The sequence below is a fragment of the Hyla sarda genome, chromosome 12 (genome assembly GCF_029499605.1).
Source record: "Hyla sarda isolate aHylSar1 chromosome 12, aHylSar1.hap1, whole genome shotgun sequence".
Taxonomy (NCBI): domain Eukaryota; kingdom Metazoa; phylum Chordata; class Amphibia; order Anura; family Hylidae; genus Hyla; species Hyla sarda.
In genome coordinates, this window is record NC_079200.1 from 42,790,276 (window position 1) to 42,809,156 (window position 18,881).

The 18,881-nt window shown below is 43.7% G+C and overlaps 1 protein-coding gene across 5 annotated transcripts in view; it reads right to left on the reverse strand.

Annotated features, from left to right (window-relative positions):
* Nucleotides 1-18,881, reverse strand: part of KCNH6 (potassium voltage-gated channel subfamily H member 6) — a 531,028-nt gene that overhangs the window by 327,977 nt on the left and 184,170 nt on the right. The gene's annotated exons all lie outside the window — the stretch shown is intronic.

Genomic DNA, 18,881 nt, shown 5'->3' on the forward strand with positions numbered 1-18,881 from the left:
TTGTAGTTTTGCAACATCTGGAGGTCCGCAGGTTGAAGACCACTGGTAGAGGAAGTTGTATTCACCTGTCCCCGCCGCTCCGGACAGTCACCGCTCGTCACCGCTGCCCTGGATGTCGCCCTCCATTGCTGTCGCCGCGTCCCCAGGTGTCCCTGATGCTCCGGCAAGGCCTCTGCTTCCCCGGCATCCACGCTCTCCGTCGCCGCCATCACGACGCTACGCACGCCGCTCCTATTGGATGACGGGACGGCGTGCGCAGTGACGTGATGGCGACGATGGAGAGCGCCGATGATGCAGGGGATCCCGAAGAGGATGCGTCGGAGCCCTGAGGACAGGTAAGTAATCGTCAGCGGACCACACGGGGCACCGTAAACGGCTATCCGGTGGCAGCTGAAGCAATCTGCGCTGCCGGATAGCCGTTTATGCGATGGCTCCGACATACAAAAGCATCGTATGTTGATGCTGCCTTCAACATGCGATGGCCTCTGAGAGTTCATCGTATCTTGAAATGATCGTATGTCGGGGCCATCGTAGGTCGGGGGGTCACTGTACCTACATTTAGGTTGGCACCACGTTCACCAGTGCCAGGACTACTGAGATTTGATCTAACGGTCCCCAGTAATAACATTAGCTTTCAATACTACAGACCTGCAGAGTACACTTTATAGATAGATAGATGCCATTATACAGAGAACTCTTTTCTCTGCTTTCTCATTTTAATTTAATATCATTAGAAAAGTGCTTTTGAGCTATGTCACAAAATCATTCCAAGACGACTGAGAGACGCTGCCCAAATTATGACAAAAAATTGTGGGACATTTCCTTGACATTTGCAGGCAGTGACCTTTCATTAAATCCCAGACAAGACAGGCTACTCAGCAGGATGAGACCTATAAAATATGTACACATAGAAGGAAATACTTTTGTTTTATGTATTTTTTAGATATTAAAAGTGCTCTCATTCTGCATTAATGGGAACTGGTCAGTGCTGGATTATCAAATGTTCCAGAAAACTTGCTTGGGACAGTGGAGAACTTCTATGATCTATTAAAATATGATGTATAATACATCTCAGTGGAGATTTGCAAATCATTAGTCTAAAAAAAATGTAAAAGTGTCATATTATGATGTCAAAACATGACAATTAGAGCTATATTTTTTTTTAAGAGGGGCACAATTTTTTTGTGTTGAAACATTTAGGATACGTTTACTCGTACTATACACTGTATACATTTTAAAGTGCAGATTTTCTGCTGGTAAGAAAAAAACGCATTCACACTATGGAATTTCTAAGCAGGGAAATTCTGCAGCAGCCTCCCATTGTTTTCAATGGAATTCTACTGCACCGTGAAAACTGCTGAATTTCCCATTTATCGAACAGCGAAGCACTTTGATAAATCTGATGCATACTTGGACTGTCTACTCTGAATGTACACTGTTTTCACTAGTGATATTGCAAAAGGTCTTGGTGGTAAGGTATTGGTCTTTTTGCTGATGACACAAAGATATGTAACAGGGTTGATGTTCCTGGAGGGATCCGCAAAGTGGAAAAGGATTTAGGAAAACTAGAAGAATGGTCAGAACTCTGGCAACTGAAATTTAATGTGGATAAGTGCAAGATAATGCACCTGGGGCGTAAAAACCCTCGGGCAGAATATAGAATATTTGACACAGTCCTGACCTCAGTATCTGAGGAGAGGGATTTAGGAGTAATTATTTCAGAAGACTTAAAGGAGATCTGTAGTGCTGTGAACGTATCCCCTTGTTATAGATTGGACCCCCCCGTACAGGAGATCGCAGGGGGCCCCAGTGCTCGGACCTCCCGCGATCTTTAACTTATCCCCTGTCCTTCGTAGGTAGGAAGACAATGTAATAGAGCAGCAGGAAATGCTAGCAGAATGCTTGGATGTATAGGGAGAGGTATAAGCAGTAGAAAGAGAGAAGTGCTCATGCCGCTGTACAGAACACTGGTGAGACCTCACTTGGAGTATTGTGCGCAGTACTGGAGGCCGTATCTCCAGAAGGATATATATACTTTAGAGAGAGTTCAAAGCAGATACTAAACTAGTACATGGATTACAGGATAAAAAACTTACCAGGAAAGGTTAAAGGACCTGAACATGTAGAGCTTGGAAGAAAGAAGAGACAGAGGGGATATGATAGAGACTTTTAAATACATAAAGAGAATCAACACGGTAAAGGAGGAGAGCATATTTAAAAGAAGGAAAACTACCACAAGAGGACATCATTTTTAATTAGAGGGGAAAGGTTTCTGCAGTGATATCAGGAAGTATTACTTTACTGAGAGAGTAGTGGATGCACGGAATAGCCTTCCTGCAGAAGTGGTCGCTGCAAATACAGTGAAGGAGTTTAAGCATGCATGGGATAAGCATAAGGCTATCCTTCATATAAGATAGGGCCAGGGACTATTGATAGTATTCAGATTGTTGGTCAGACTAGATGGGCCAAATGGTTCTTATCTGCCGACACATTCTATGTTTCTATGAATAACATAGTTTTAGTAAAGCTTTTCCCATTCCAGACATTTCTAGCATATACACAGACTACGCCATACATTCCTAGTAGATGTGTTCCACCTCTGGGATCCACAGCTACCTCTAGAACAGGGCCCACATAACCCTCCCCCCCCCACAACCCCATCTTGCCTGGATGCAATGGGAAGAAGTGTCTGGGATTAGCTTGCAGTGCTACACAGTTTCTGTATCTTAAATTCACTTTTTGGGGGGTAATGCTCAGCTGCTTCCATAATTCCCGCTGCTCCACATTTGGACGAGTGATCCCTCTTTGAACATGAGGTCCTGAGATGGAAAAATCCTTTAATGAGACAGCATGTACCATTACGCCTTAGTGTCATTAAAGTAGTAGGAGTAAAGAGTGGGCTCAGGAGTTTATCCTGCTCCAATGGCTGTTAATAACAGCTGATATCCACCATTAGCAGTAGGGATCAAAGAAAACTCTGGTCTTTTAATTCATTAGATATTGCGGATAGTGCAACTTCAGCATAAAAACCCCTCTGTCATCCAACTGGTCCCCCCATGACAAGTCTGTGTGGTGCCGTTCTGTTTTGGCTCTTGCTCAAAAAAATAAAAATCTGCCACAAAAACTGCTGCATACATGATTCTGGCCTCATCAGCTACAAAAATCCATTTTTTTGTGTGTGAAATCATAGCAGAACCACAAGCATCTTGCTGTGATTTTGTGGTAGTTGCGACAAACACCGACATGACTGCCACGTCTTAACACACTTTCTTTTAAAGTCTTTTCCATTTTACGATCCAAGGGCAGGATGGAATCCAACAATTGTTGAGAATGTAAACCAATGGCGATCCTTAGGCTTTGGTGGGTCTTTCACTTGAGCTATAAGAGCTCCTTTGGAGATATTTCTTTTTTAATCGTTGATTTCATAAGAGCTCCTTTGTCCTCCTCTTTCATGTGGGCCCAAGACAAGGCACCCCAGAAGAACAACTCAGGAAAAGTTGTATTCACTGAACAAGAAGATACTGGGCACTATCTGGATAGGAAGCTAGATGCGTGCAAACAGGTTGAATAGATGATACGGTTTCCTGGCTTAAGATGCAGTTCCTGGTAAAGGTGCTGGCTACGTCTGAGCTAGTAGCAATATTAGAACATAAAATGCAAAAGAAAAGGTACGGAGCACTCACTCATGTATGCTAAGAACCTGGGCAATAGACCAGGTAGCGGGGAGGCAGGAGAGGAGACGCTGCCTCCCCGCTACCTGGTCTATTGTACAGGTTCTTATGAACGAATAAAGAAATCTTCAGCAGCATACCTGAGTGAGTGCTCCATACCTTTTCTTTAGCATTTGATGTTCAGGAAAAGTTGTGTTGTTTGACCAAAATGACCCTTTTATTACAGTAGCTCCTAAATGCAAAAAGAAAGAAGTCTGCCTGGCACAACAAACTTGTTAGCAGCCATGAGTGACATATGGGCAGTACATTGGGGAAATCTAAATAAATGTAAATTATCCTGATTCACAGTGCTCTCCTCCTAATGACAACTGTGCATATCAATGTGAACGGTGCGAGAGCACAGGGAAAATCTGTTCTGCTCAGCATCAGGTGGAGATCACAACAGACCTTATCGTACCGAGCTTAGGTCTAGACTGCTGGGATACATTACTGGATAATGAAATCCATTCATGAGCTCCACCCTGGGTGCTGCGAGTTACCCCTCCTCCATCCTGCGCGCCAGTGTTCAGCAGAATTAATCCTTGCAGTAGTTAAATCTGTACCAATGTTATATAACACAGAAGAGGGCAGGAGATGGGGAAGTGACTGGACACAGAGCAATCTGAAAGGTCAACTACAAGTGTTTGGCACAGAGGGAGACGGCACAGCGGAGATGGGGGAGGGTCACCCACAGGAGCCTGACAACTAGCGGCAATAAAAGATGAAAGCTCAATGTTATAGATTAACATATCTAGTCATATAATGTAATGTCCATATATACTACTACGGGTACTTTAATTATTTATTTTTTATTTTTGTTTGCATACATATTGCTATATGCTACGCTATATGTTATTTTTGTTTTTAGAAAGTAATATTTGCAATAATATATGCCTACATGATGGGAACAGAGCACATGGCTTTGTTTACAAGTAATATTCAACATACATTTTGGTGGTAGGAATCCAACGCTAACTGAGGCAAATTCTAAGCATTTCTGGCTAGATAAGTGACATGCCTCTTATACCCGCTGCTGATTTGTTTCATAGTGGCAGCAAAAATTCATCAGAGACATTTTCTATTGTAAGTGAACAGGGTTATGGTGACAACATTTACATGCACAGAATGTGAGCAAAACGTTGGATGGGGGAGGCTTACCAGTTACATTGATCCACTTGGTAATTATTGCTTTACTTATCGTCTTTGTCTTACTGTATATACTCGAGTATAAGCCGACCCAAATATAAGCCGAGGCCCCTAATTTCACCACAAAAACCCAGGAAAAGTTATTGACTCGACTATAAGCCTAGGGTGGGAAATACATCATCCCCCCATGTAATCATCCCCCCTTGTCATCATCCAGACCCACGTCATTAACACCCCCGTCATCATCACCCTACCATCATCACCCTGTCATCATCACCCCGTCATCATCACCCTGTCATCATCACCCTGTCATCATCACCCCCTTCATTATCACCCCCGTCATTATCACCCCCATCATCATCACCCCCGTCATTATCACCCCCGTCATCATGTCATCATCACCCTGTCATCATCAACCCGTCATCATCCCCCTCGTCATCATCCCCCCCCCTTCATCATCACCGCCTATCAATCCCTTCATCAATGGTCTTCAACCTGTGGTCCTCCAGATGTTGCAAAACTACAACTCCCAGCATGCCCGGACAGCCATCGGCTGTCCGGGCATGCTGGGAGTTGTAGTTTTGAAACATCTGGAGGTCCGCAGGTTGAAGACCACTGCGGCCTTCGTCATCATCCAGACCCTCCCTTTAGTTTTCTATTCACCTCCCCTCGGTGGGAAGGAAGGGTGAGCTGGTCCGGGCCATCTATGCTGCAGGGACCGCCCGGTGGGGAGGTTTAGTCGTTCTGGGCTGTCCGTTTTCACCTGGAGGCCCTCTTCTCCGCTCCGGGCCGGCCCCGGCCTAGTGACGCTGCCTTGACGATGACACACAGGGATGTCCCTGCGCATGAACGTCCCATGAATGTCGTCGTCAAGGCAAGTTACTAGTCCGGGGCCAGACCCGGAGCGGAGAAGAGGGCCTCCCGGTGAAAATGGACAGCCCGGAACGACTAACCCTCCCTACCGGACGGTCCCTGCAGCATAGATGGCCTGGACCAGCTCACCCTTCCTTCCCACCGAGGGGAGGTGAGTAGAAAACTAAAGGGGCATCTGGATGATGACGAAGGCCGCAGTGGTCTTCAACCTGTGGAACTCCAGTTTTTCAATATCTGGAGGTCCGCAGGTTGAAGACTACTGAGAAGGGATTGACAGGCGGAGAGTTCACTCGAGTATAAGCTGAGGGGGGTGTTTTCAGCATGAAAAATTGTGCTGAAAAACTAGGCTTATATTCGAGTATATACGGTATACCTCCAGATTGCATAATTTTAGCTTTAGATTTTACTATCATGCAGACGTGTATCTACCCCATTTGATAACTATATGTAGGGCATTAGGAGTATTTTTATGGCCCTTGGTCTATTTAAATATACTCTGGCGGTATTGTAAGCCTTCACTAGTTGTTCAGCTTTCATCTGTGAATGTCTCTGTTCTTATCTTCTGTTTTTTAATGGTCTTTTAAATGTATGTTTTCTTGCTCTTATGTCTTAATAAAAATTGTCAATGATTGATCTATATATGCTTGTTCCTTTTGTGTTTTTGATTAATAGGCATAGATTTATTATTTGCTGTTTTTTTTTTAGTATTTTAATACAGAAATTCCGCTTACAGCAGCCTCCTCTGGAATTGGCAGTGACAATCTGCCATGGACATAAGCACCATCCCATTTACTACAGAGCAGTGTTGGGACTTGTTCGGCAGATTCCTCCAGAATATTGATGAATATATTCAATCTTCCAGCAGAATCCAATTCCACTAGAGAACTTCCCTAATATGAATTAAGCAGCATAATCCCACTGAGATCCATGTGAGTCTACTGCAAGAGGAATCAGCACAGAAATTCCTTGTGAAAACTACATAGTATGATTGGGGCCTAAGACTTTGGCTCTTTTTACATCTACATTGGAGGTCCATTGCAGATTCCCTCATATTTGACGGTAAGAATAACGCTTCATGCAGTGCTTTCTGCCCCATCAACAAGACGGACACCCTGACGGAACCGAACAGAACCCATTATAAGTCAATTTGGTCTGTTGTTCATTGTTTTGTTGTTTATGTAAAATTTTTGGTTTTCTACTCCTATGAAAGAACAAAAAAATTTAATTGACGACGCAACGTGTGAACAAGACAACTACCACCCCCCCCACCAAATCAATAACATGTTTCTCCTGACCTTAAAGGTGCCAGAAAGTTAAACAGATTTGTAAATTACTTCTATTAAAAAATCTTAATCCTTTCAGTACTTTTTAGCAGCTGTTTGCTACGGAGGAAAATCTTAATTTTTTTAATTTCCTTTTCGTGTTGTCCACAATGCTGACCCCCGAACTGTCCAGAGAAGGAGAAAATCCCAATAGCAAACCTATACTACTCTGGACAGTTCCTGACACGGACAGAGGTGTCGGCAGAGAGCACTGTGGACAACGCAAATTAGAAATTCAAAAAGTAAAGAATTTCCTCTGTAGAATACAGCTGCTAAAAAGTGCTGGAAAGGTAAAGATTTTTTAATAGAATTAATTTACAAATCTGTTTAACTTTCTGGCACCAGTTCATTAAAAAAAAAAAAAAAAGTTTTCCACCGGAGTACCCCTTTAACCCCTTAAGGACTCAGGGTTTTTCCACTTTCGTTTTTTCCTCCTTACCTTTTAAAAATCATGACCCTTTCAATTTTCCACCAAAAAATCCATATTATGGCTTATTTTTTGCATCGCCAATTCTACTTTGCAGTGACATTAGTCATTTTACCCAAAAATGCACGGCGAAACGGAAAAAAAAAATCATTGTGCGACAAAATCAAAAAAAAAACCGCCATTTTGTAACTTTTGGGGGCTTCCGTTTCTACGCAGTGCATATTTCGGTAAAAATTACACCTTATCAAAATTCTGTAGGTCCATACGGTTAAAATGATACCCTACTTATATAGGTTTAATTTTGTCGCACTTCTGGAAAAAATCATAACTACATGCAGGAAAATTTATACGTTTAAAAATGTCATCTTCTGACCCCTATAACTTTTTTATTTTTCCACGTACGGGGCGGTATGAGGACTCATTTTTTGCGCCGTGATCTGAAGTTTTTATTGGTATGATTTTTGTTTTGATCTGACTTTTTGATCACTTTTTATTCATTTTTTAATGTTATAAAAAGTTACCAAAATACGCTTTTTTGGACTTTGGAATTTTTTTGCGCATACGCCATTGATCGTACGGCTTAATTAATGATATATTTTTATAGTTCGGACATTTACACACGCGGCGATACCACATATGTTTATTTGTATTTTTTTTTACACTGTTTTATTTTTCTTATGGGAAAAGGGGGGTGATTCAAACTTTTATTAGGGAAGGGGTTAAATGACCTTTATTAACACTTTTTTTAAACTTTTTTTTTGCAGTGTTATAGGTCCCATAGGGACCTATAACACTGCACACACTGATCTCCTATGCTGATCACTGGCGTGTATTAACACGCCTGTGATCAGCATTATCGGTGCTTGACTGCTCCTGCCTGGATCTCAGGCACGGAGCAGTCATTCGTCGATCGGACACCGAGGAGGCAGGTAAGAGCCCTCCCGGTGTCCGATCAGCTGTTCGGGACGCCGCGATTTCACCGCGGCGGTCCCGAACAGCCCGACTGAGCAGCCGGGATACTTTCAGTTTCACTTTAGAAGCGGCGGTCACCTTTGACCGCCGCTTCTAAAGGGTTAATACCGCACATCGCCGCGATCGGCGATGTGTGGTATTAGCCGCGGGTCCCGGCCGTTGATTAGCGCCGGGACCCACGCGATATGATGCGGGATCGCGGCGCGATCCCGCTTCATATCGCGGGAGCCGGCGCAGGACGTAAATATACGTCCTGCGTCGTTAAGGGGTTAACCCCTTCGGGACCGAGCCCATTTTGACCCTAAGGACCAGAGCATTTTTTGCATTTTTATAACTTTGAAGCTCTCTGCTTGTAAGGAACATAGACATACCAAATAAATTATATATTGATTCACATATACAATATGTATACTTTATGTTGGCATCATAAAGTTGACATGTTTTTTTTTGAAGACATTAGAGGGCTTCAAAGTTCAGCAGCAATTTTCCAATTTTTCAAGTAAATTTCAAAATCTGAATTCTTCAGGGACCAGTTCAGTTTTGAAGTGAATTTGAGGGTCTTTATGTTAGAAATACCCAATAACGCAGAGCATTTTACCCCCCCCCTCCCCCAGGCATTTGCGCGGGATGCCTGCTGAATGATTTCAGCAGGCATCCCGCGCCGATCCTCGTCCGGCTAGCGGCGGGGATCAAAATTCCCACGGGCGTAGATGATGTGTATAGGTTACAAGATGACTTGGATAGACTAAGTGTCTGGGCATCCACTTGGCAAATGGGGTTCAATGTGGATAAATGTAAAGTTATGAATCTGGGTACTAATAACCTGCATGCATCGTATGTCTTAGGGGGGATTAAACTGTCAGAGTCAGTGGTAGAGAAGGATCTGGGTGTACTTGTAGATCACAGACTACAGAATAGCATGCAATGTCAGGCTGCTGCTTCCAAAGCCGGCAGGATATTGTCATGTATAAAAAGAGGCATGGACTCAAGGGACAGGGACATAATACTCCCCCTTTATAAAGCATTGGTACGGCCTCACCTGGAATATGCTGTTCAGTTTTGGGCACCTGTCCATAAAAGGGACACTGCGGAGTTGGAAAGGGTGCAGAGACGTGCGACTAAACTAATATGGGGCATGGAACATCTTAGCTATGAGGAGCGATTAAAGGAGTTACAATTGTTTAGTCTTCAGAAGAGACGTCTAAGGGGGGATATGATAAATGTATATAAGTATATTAATGGCCCATACAAAAAATATGGAGAAAAACTGTTCCAGGTTAAACCCCCCCAAAGGACGAGGGGGCACTCCCTCCGTCTGGAGAAGAAAAAGTTTAGTCTCAAGGGGCGACACGCCTTCTTTACCATGAGAACTGTGAACTTATGGAACAGTCTACCTCAGGAACTGGTCACAGCAGGAAAAATTAACAGCTTTAAAACAGGATTAGATACATTCCTAGAACAAAATAACATTAATGCTTATGAAGAAATATAAAATCCCATCCCTTCCCCAATATTGCGCCACACCCCTACCCTTCCATTCCCTGGTTGAACTTGATGGACGTATGTCTTTTTCAACCGTACTAACTATGTAACTATTCTACCTTGTGTACTGGTTTTATTGGTAATATTGGTGTACTGACACCAATATTACCAATAATATCAGTGGCATTTCAGTTGCCTCCCTCTGATCCCCCCTGTGCCATTTTAATCCCCTTCTGAGCCCCTTGTGCCATTACGTGACGTGACATGTATGGGCATGGGCAGAGCTTCCTGTGATGTCATGCATATATAATTAATTATGCAAATGACCATGGCCGGTAATTTTTTTTCTTTTCAGGAAAGGTGGCAACCATATGATAACGGCCTTGGTACCCTTAGCCAAAACTGCCCTTCACTTTGCAGAACTGTAAGCTTATAACTATAAGCTTCTGGGCCCCAATGAAGCATCTGTAACAGGGACTCATATCTACCATGTGCCATTTATAATACCAATATCTTCTTATGGGGCAGAGGTCCCTTAGTGACCCCTCTGGCATCAGGCTCCCTTTGCACCTCCTATAGTTACACCCCAAGCCCAGTCCACAATTGCAATGTCCTTGTTCCAGGATTGCGAGGAGGCAGCATTTTTGTTCTCTTGCCAGCCTTAGATCTGAAGTGCTGGTGGCATGTATTAATAGGCTGCGCCAGCCAGTTGGCATGGGCTCCTAATAAAGAAGAACTTTCTGACTGCTGTGAAGCTACAACTCCCAGCATGTCCTGTGCGTTTCACAATTTCACAACAACCACAGGTTTATGGTCTGGTTTGTTTCTCTTTAGTGAGTGTCACAATGAATAAGGGAACCCTGCAGTTATGGTAAGTTCCTCTATATAGGGTGGGAGCTAGACACCCCCTCCTGTCACTGTGAGAAGGAAAATCCACAGACATCTCTCACTGCTGCGTGTGTCACATTTAATTCCCGTCTGTCTCCATGCCACCATGTTATCGTAATCGTTATGAACATGGAATTATCCAGTGACTATAACATAACAGATGTCATTGAAACAGCAACCATGACACGCGATGCAAGACTGCTGGGCACGGCTCTGCGCAACAATTCACTGACTATGTGACTGACTTCAGAAGTGCTCAGAGATAACAGAAAAGTCACCCATAATCCCCTTTGTCTGCCTGTACCCTGTTTAGGAACTACAGCAGATAGCGGCAATGACATATTGCTATCAAACAGCCTGCAGGAGTGTCAATGTGCTAACTCTGAGAAGAAATTGTGCGTAATGTCCACCTGGAAAACAGGGGTGGACATTCCTTAGGTAGTGGATGTTGGTGCTAGGACTGCTCGGAAATGCTCCTTTTCCACGGATGGCAATGCATTTCCAAGTGGATTCCGCCAAAATATTTGACATGTTGTAATTGGAAGGCGGGAATTAGGATTTCCTCAGCAAATGTTATGCTGTGAGCACAAAGCAGCAGAATCCCTTTGAAAGCAATAAGACTCTGCTGCAACAGAATTTCCGAGCTGAATTTTGCTCTAGAATAGAGCTAGAGTATGCTGGGCGGAATATTTAGTTTTTTGTGTTCACACTGAACAGGGGGTAAGTGTCTGATTGCAGGGGGTCCGAACGCTGGGACCCCCCGCGATCTCCTGTACGAGGCCCAGCTCTGCCACAGCTCTCCCGCGCAGGAGGCGTGCCAGCCACAGCATGACGCCGCGGCCGACACACCCCTTCCATATATCTCTATGGGAGAGGCGGAGATTCAGCGTTCATGCTTCCCCGCCTCTCCCATAGATCTGTATGGAGAGGGGCCTGTCATAGACTTCAGTGAGGTCAATGACACGCGCATTAGCTGCGGTAATGCCGGGTCCCCGTATGGGAGACTGCTGGGAGTCCAAGCAGTCGGACCCTCCGCGATCAGACACTTACAGTGTATCTCCTATCCTGCGGATAGGGAATAAGTGTCTATGACTGCAGTAATCCAACAGTTTTGCCTTATTTGCACCATGTGCGCTCTTTTTCTTTAAGTCTTAAAGTCTTGGGAAAAGGAACAGGGCTTAAAGTGTGCCAAATTTTCAAAAGTCTGTGCCAAAAACACCTTGTCCTTAACTTCAACAACTAAAAGGTGGTATAGACTGAGAGCACAGTTTAAGATGCACCAGATTTTCAAACAGCCGGAGTTACTTTTAACCCATAGACGTACTTGTGCTCTCTGGATCGGTAAATGCCTATGATGCGAGCACAGGAGCTGCGCTCGCTTTGTAGGTGGTGAGTGACAACTACTATCAGTATTCAGACTCTCACTGCTTATGACAGATAGAGGTAATTCTGCCTCTTCCCGTCAATGACCCTTTAGATGCTGTGATCAATGTCGATCACAGTGTCTAAAGTAATGAATGACAGATGCCAGCAGCGCAGTGGTGCCTATCGAACCACCGCAACACAATTGTGGGGGTCAGAAGAGCTAAAATGGCAGTAGAGGGTCCACTTACCAGCCTCGTTAGCAAGACTGTATAAGTGGAGCTCCGATCATACTGTACAATGTTATGCAAGAGACAAAGCATTGTACAGTACAGTGAATTCAATCTAATGATTGCATGTAATTAACAATCCTCTTTGGTGATTTAAAAAGTTTAAAATACATTTTTTTTAATATGATATAAAAACAAAAAAAAAAAACACCCTTTTTTCCATTGTACAAAAAATTAATAATCAAATTGTATAGTTGCATGCGAAATTATCCAAACTATAAAAAAAATAATGGGAAAAATACCAAATGCCAAAAATGCAAATTTTAGGCTGCATCATATTTGAGAAAAAAAATTATAAGAAAGTGATCAAAACGTCCTATCTTTACAAAATGGTATCATACAGACCTGTATCCTGAAAAATACAGGGGTCTGAATATGACAATTTTAAAGGAAATCTGTCATCAGTATAACTGACACTAACCTGTTATACAGGCTTGTAGTGACTCTAATTAAAATGATGCGTACCTAGCCCTGATCCGTCACCACGTTCCGCCATTATCCACCTTTTAAGTCATATGAAAATTAGCTGCTTGGGGCATGGACGGAGCTCCGCTCACTTCCCAGGGCACTGTGACGTCATTCCTGCTGGATGGGCACTCCACCTGACTTACTGCTCACACTCTCTATCTGACAGCATACGCTTTTTCCTGGGTACACCAGGAAGTGGCGTTCGGCTAAACTTAATTCCTGAGGCCATATAGGAATAAAATATTAAGCACACATATGTATGTGTACAAGTCCAAGATGGCCGCAGGAATGAAGCTTAGCAAAAAAGCCGCTTCCGGGTGTATCCAGGAACCAGCGCATGCGCTGTATTGTCAGAGAGCGTGAGCAGGGAATCTGAATAATAAGTTGGGTGGAGCACCTACCCAGCAGGATATCACAGTGTCCACGGAAGCGAGCAGAGCTCTGCCCATGCCCCAAGCAGCTAATTTGCATATAACTTAAAAGGTGGATAATGGTGGAAACGCAGGGACAAATCTGGTAAGCATCATTTTAATCATTGTCACCCACACTACAAGCCTATATAACAGGTTAGTGCGGGTGATACTGATGACAGATTTCCTTTAAAAATACTGCTTTTGTTAAAAAAAAGCGTGACTTTTTTAAAGCAGTACAATAAAAGAAAATGTGGTGAGGGTATGATAAGGGCAAATGGAATTAACCTAGGGGCAGATGGCATTAACCCCTTTGTGTTCATGATGCCAGGGCATGGTTTATCCTCTATACCACTCAAAGGTATACCACTGGATCCTGGGCAGTGAGTCAGACAGATGTAACAGTCTATACAGCTTGGCTAGGCCCACAGAGGTGACCAATGACTTCAGAGACCACAGGGCTTGCTGGGACTTATAGTGGACTTGGACAATTTGATGCACGATGCTGACTTTACACAGATTGACTTGGACTGACTTGACTATGAAAGACTTCACCCCGTTTGTAGCTTACCAGGTTTTGACTTTCACCTGTGGGGTATATGGCAAATTATGTACATTACAATAGATAGCATAGATGTTTAACACTAAACACAGAGTATAAGTACAGGGGGGGGGGCAGGGGTCACTGAATGGAGTCTGCCTGACAGGGCAGCTAGGGTATAGGGGGGCAAATCCTGTACTGGGCCACCACAAACTCCCCCTCTTAACAATAGCTGTCCTATGCGCCAAGTCCTGGAGGGTGGACGACATGAAGTGGCCACTGAGGCCTGGTGATAGCAGCAAACAGTTCCTGGGGCATTTCAGAAATGTCCTTCTCAGGGCTGCTGAACAAACAGCTGGGGAAGAGTCCATGTGGCATTGCTCTTAATGTCCTTACTTGCTCAATTGATGAGGGTGTTTAGAACTTGGATTATGAAACGTAAGATTTTTAGGACTTGCAACTGCAAACTGGAGAATAGGGATGAGTACGGATCAGGCTGCAGAGGCTTTCTACCCCTATGACTTTGCAAATGGGGCCCTTCGGCAACAGCTACTTTTCCCCATTATGCAAATAGTAAATATACATTTTCTGACAACACATGACAATTTTACCTATACACACAGTAGCTCTGTCACTGCACGCGTTATCTAGACCTCCAGGAGAACTCTCTGGCCACAAGAGTTCCCTGTACACAATGGACAGGAAAATGGTTAGACATGACTATTTATGGACTGACTATTTAGACTGGTTAGCTACAGTCCTGACTAGACATGATATTTAATCTAGTTCAAATACACAAAATGCTATCAACACTACCGACTTTCCTATACAGGAAATGACACTAGAATTATTTATTCAATACTGACTAGATATTAGTATACGTAGATCTTGGATCAATAAAAGCTGGTATGCCAGCTTTTATTGCTTCAAGATCTACTTGTGCGGTGATTTCTGGACTTTTGTATTACTATCCCTGGCTGGCTGCCTGGGTAGTCACATGCACAGAGGTCGGTGCCCGGTGCGGTCTCGCCATACAGTGTATAGATATTAGTATAGCTATTTATTGATAACTTTTATACAAAGGTACTACTAGTCTTTGTACCCAGCTGGTAACTGTCCCTGTCTGGACCTTTGGGATCTGCGCAACACAACCTCTGGGGAGCTAGTAGCTGGTGTAACTTCTGGAACTTCAGCCGGCTCTTTTTCAGCAAACTTAGGAGCTGGAATTTGTTCAAGACTTGCTGGACTCAGAACAGCGGGCATTAGTTCTGGAGAAGTTGGAGCATTTGTCGCACTCTGGTAACGGTAATAGAGTAGGGACTGGCATATTGACTAACGTTGGTTGGATTAGTCTCAGGGTTGGAGGCAGACAGAAGAATGCTAGCTGATTTGGAGAGAACATGGGGAAATCCATGGATGGGTGGATCCCTTTGCCCAGAATCTACTCCCTTGCAGGTCTGATATCTGGGGAGCTGGTGCTGGGAGCACTGGTAAATCTTCTTTAATACAGATCATGATACGATTTTGGTGGACGATACCAAAAATCGTGGCTCATACCCAGGCTTCTGAACTTCGTACATATCGGACTCGGGATAGGGTATAGCCGTCACCGTATAGGGTTTTGCCTCCCAGATGGAATCTAATTTGTTAGTCCTCGGGAACTTCCGTAGGCAGACTTTGTCACCCACCTGGAGTGGTTTGGCAGAGGCATGGCGGTTGTAGTCTTCTTGATGTCTTTGTCGGGCTTCGCCCATTTTCTTTCTGACAATCTGTTTGGCCTCTTGAATCCTTCTCTGATGGTCATTAACCCACTCAAGGGACGCTTGTGGAGAATTGTTGATCGGGGTCTGCAACCCAAACGTCCAGTCTTTCGGCATTTGCCTGTGTCATCCCATCATCAAATAGAAGTGGGTTTACCCAGTGGAGCAATGTACTGTATTGTTTTAAATCTACAGTAACTCGGGCAATAGTCTGGGACATTCTTCTTGTCTTGACACAGAGGCTGCTCGCAGCATATGGATAAAGATTTGGTTGATGAGCTCACAGAGTCCATTGAGGGTGGTAGGCGGTGATTTGGAGTTTCTTACAGTCGTGGAATTGACATAGTTCTTGGAAGAGTTGGGCCTTAAAGGCCATTCCACAGTCAGTTAGGACAGACTCAGGACATCCAAGGGTTTGAACCCATTTAGAGTAGAACATCTGGGCCGTTGTTTTGGCTGTGAGATCTTTGACAGGTACCACGACAACCCACTTGGAGTAATGATCCACCATGATGAGAGCATAGGTATACCCGGACCGGGTAGGAAACAATTTTACATGGTCTAGCATAACCAACTGATTGGGTCTCTCATTCTGGATGGAATGGAGAGGTGCTCTTGCATCCTTGCGCACATTCTTGGTGACGTTACAGACAGAACATTCACTGCACCATTTCTCAATGTCGCTACGCATTCCAATCCTATAGAATCTTCTGCGTTAAGGACCATCGCCGCATCTCTTTGGGGAACCAGAATCTGATGAAGTTGATCACCAGAGACTGGATCCAAAGAATTTCAATACAACAGTCCTTTGTGCACCAACAGTCGCTTTCTCTGTCACCAAAGACACTTCAACTCGTAGTCACACTGGGCCCGGTGTAGACGGGTTAGTACCTTTTTTGCCAGACGGTAGTCCAACAGATCCCAAATAACTCGGCTTTCATCTTGAAGAGTCTTCCAGGTGTACGGGTCTTCTTTAATCTTTTCGGACCTGTGCTCACCGTCCATGAGGACGGTCACAACATTCTGGTTCACAAACCGTTAATAAAATGGAGGCATCTCTACCTCTTTCCACACGTCTTCGACAGGTGGTTCTTTGCCGGGGGTAATTCGAGACAGTACATCAGCATTTATGTTTGACTTGCCGCTTCTGTACTTGATGGTGAAGCTGTAATTAGCTAATCTTGAAGCCCATCGCTGTTCAATGGCACCCAACTTGGCAGTGTTCAGGTGGGCCAACAGGTTATTATCCGTGTAGACAGTAAATGGCATGGCAGCCAAATAATCTTTGAATTTCTCTGTCAAGGCCCATACTAGGGCAAGAAGTTCCAATTTGAATGAGCTGTAATTGGCATTGTTCTTCTCTGCCTCTCGCAGGTTATGACTGGCATAGGCAATCACTCTCGCTAGGTAAAACATAGTGTATTTTATATATCTTTATTGACTTTTACCTAACATTTGGACACCACAAATTGCCTGCAGCAAATTGACCAAATACACTACAAGTGCCAGCGAGCCATGAAGTCTCTGAAGATATAGCTATTGAAAAAGAGACGGAAGCGTGTCTCGAAACACATCTAGCTCATCTAGCATACACCAGCAGTCTGATTTAGACACCTGCATTAAAAGCTGGGAACGCGCTGCATCATTTGCAACCGCTGGAGACCCTAAGATTGGGGCCCACTGCAGTACGTGCGCAACAGCACACGAGGACATCGCCAGCGTTCATTGCCAGCCTCCACTGCTGATCCTCCCCTTTACCATTGTTCCCATGGACAACTATCTAGCTTGGACAGTCTCCATAGGCCGGACGCCAGCCGTGCCAGTCCAGCATCACGAAAACCCACGCAGCCATTTTGCGGCTTATCCTCCAGACGGACAACATAGTGCCAGAAGCAAACCGTGCCAGCCCGACTGTGAGCCTGGGATTACCGCAAGGAGGATCGGTAAGTGGTGCTGTGCACCATCCAATGGATAATTAATTCACTATACCACTAACGTTCATAGGAATATATCTCCACTGCATCACCAATTAATTTAAAGATTCTGGTATCCTCATCTACTACCATCGATACTTGATTATATAATTGTGACATTATTTATAACTGGACAATAAACTGGATATTAATTACAATATATTTTTGGGATACCAATTATAATCTATTTTTGAGATCTATTTTTCCATAATTTTTCGGCATCCTGGTAAAACGATCAGTAGCTGGCTTTTTTTATATATATATATATATATATATATATATATATATATATATATATATATATATATATGTATGTATTCAATTGCATAAAGTTTTAAGGAATGTTTTATTTTATTTTAACATATTTAGTAAAAAGTTATACTTTTTAAACTATTTTATCATTTGCACTTTCTCTACCCTATGCAAGGGCCCTGCAGGGGTAGATGGATATAATTACTAAATATTAATAACATCAATAAATGTTGAAACATACTGAATTCTCCTACTTTATTTAATTTTATCACTTACACATCATTCAGATACACGTCCTAATCACCCTTTATATCCCCTACACAACGTTTACACACATCCTTTCCTTTTATTCACCAAATACCACCAACACATATCATATATAATTATTTAGTATCAAACTAACTATATAAGCCCAGATTTGAGGAAATACGCATCCAGGATATACATTTGTATAAACACTTCTCCTACATTGTAAATAAGGTTGTATGGGATACACAACCTCGGCGTGAGTACTCATCTGGCAGTTAATTCCATACACATCACATTTTCGGTGGTAGCTACCTCCCAATATATTTTTTCAAGTCTCTGAAGTCACTGGTCACCTCCTTGGGCTTAACCTAGCTGTAAAGACTATTCCATCTGTCTACCTCAGTAAAGCTGCCTTTGTTCCGGAACTTGGCGTTGGAGTCATTATTTGCTCTGTGCCTAACCCAGGATCCAGCAGCACACCTTCAGGTGGTGTAAAACCATGCCCTGGCATCACGAATACAAGGGGTTAATGCCATCTGCCCCTAGGGTAATAACATCTGCCCTCATCACACCCTCACCACAACTTTTGGCCTCCTCCAAACAGGATACGGGTGTGTGCATGCAAAAATAACCCCCCCCCCCCCCAATCTGAACTGTGTCCAGTATTGCAGAGTAAAACGCATGAGTGTGCGACAAAAATTGCACCAGACACTGTATGGGACTGTCAGTGAAATCTGTTTATTGCGAGGCGCATGT